This window comes from Hordeum vulgare, chromosome 1H (genome assembly GCF_904849725.1).
Source record: "Hordeum vulgare subsp. vulgare chromosome 1H, MorexV3_pseudomolecules_assembly, whole genome shotgun sequence".
Taxonomy (NCBI): domain Eukaryota; kingdom Viridiplantae; phylum Streptophyta; class Magnoliopsida; order Poales; family Poaceae; genus Hordeum; species Hordeum vulgare.
This window is the reverse complement of record NC_058518.1, coordinates 206,671,694-206,673,607: the sequence shown is the minus strand read 5'-3', so window position 1 is coordinate 206,673,607 and position 1,914 is coordinate 206,671,694.

The following is a 1,914-nucleotide window of genomic DNA, read 5'->3' as shown; positions in this document are numbered from 1 at the left end:
ATCAACAACAACGAAGATGACGACAATGACGACGACGACGAGGAGGATGAGGATGACGACGACTTCGAAGACGACGCCAACAACAACAACAACAACAACGAAGAAGATTTTGACAACGATGATGACGATGAGGACAACAACAACAACAACAACAACAACGACGACAACAACAACAACAACAACAACAAGAACAACGACGACGACAACAAGAACAACGACGACGATGACGATGACGAAGATGACTTTGACAATGACGATGACGATGACAACAACAACAACAACAATATCAACAACAACAACGAAGACGACTTTGACGACGATGATGACGATGATGACAAAACAACAACAACAACAACAACAACAACAACAACGACGACGACGACGACGACAACAAGAACGACGACGATTACGAAGATGACTTTGACAATGATGATGACGATGACAACAACAACAACAACAATATCAACAACAACAACGAAGATGACTTTGACGACGACGATGACGATGATGACAAAACAACAACAACAACAACAACAACAACAACAACAACAACAACAACAACAACAACCACAACAATTGCGACGACGACGACAACAAGAACAACGACGATGACGAAGATGACTTTGACAATGACGATGACGATGACAACAACAACAACAACAATATCAACAACAACAACGAAGACGACTTTGACGACGACGATGACGATGATGACAAAAAAAAAGAAGAACAACAACAACGACGACGACGACGATGACAACAACAACAACGACGACGACGACGATGACGAAGATGACTTTGACAATGACGATGACGATGACAACAACAACAACAACAATATCAACAACAACAACGAAGACGACTTTGACGACGACTATGATGATTATGACAAAACAACAACAACAACAACAACAACAACAACAACAACAACAACAACAACAACAACAATGACGACGACGATGATGACGACGACGATAACGACGACAACAAAGACAATGACGAGAACAACAACAACAATGAGAACAGCAACAACACCACCAACAACAACGATGACGACAATAGTGAAAATAGCGATATCAACGACAACAACAAAAACAAACACGACGACGATGACGACATCGATGATTACAACAACAACAACAACAACGACAACAAAAACAATAACAACAACGACAACAATGACGACGGCAATGATTACATCGATAACCACAATGACAGTGATGAGAACAACGACAACAATGATAACAACAACAAGAACCACGACAACAACGACAACAACGACAACAACAACAAAATCAACAACAACGAAGATGACGACAATGACGACGACGACGAAGAGGATGAGGATGACGACGACTTCGAAGACAACGCTAACAACAACAACAACAACAACAACAACAACTAAGAAGATTTTGACAACGATGATGACGATGAGGACAACAACAACAACAACAACAACAACAACAACAACAACAACAACAACAACGACGACGACAACAACAACAACAACAACAACAACAACAACAACAACAACAACAACTAGGACGACGACAACAAGAACAACGACGACGACGACGATGACGAAGATGACTTTCACAATGACGATGACGATGACAACAACAATATCAACAACAACAACGAAGACGACTTTGACGACGACGATGACGATGATGACAAAAAAACAAGAACAACAACAACAATAACAACAACAACAACAACAACAACAACAATAACAACAACAATGACGACGACGATGATGACGACGACGATAACGACGACAACAAAGACAATGACGAGAACAACAACAACAATGAGAACAACAACAACACCACCAACAACAACGACGACGACAATAGTGACAATAGCTATAGCATCGACAACAACAAAAACAAACACGACGACGATGACGACAGC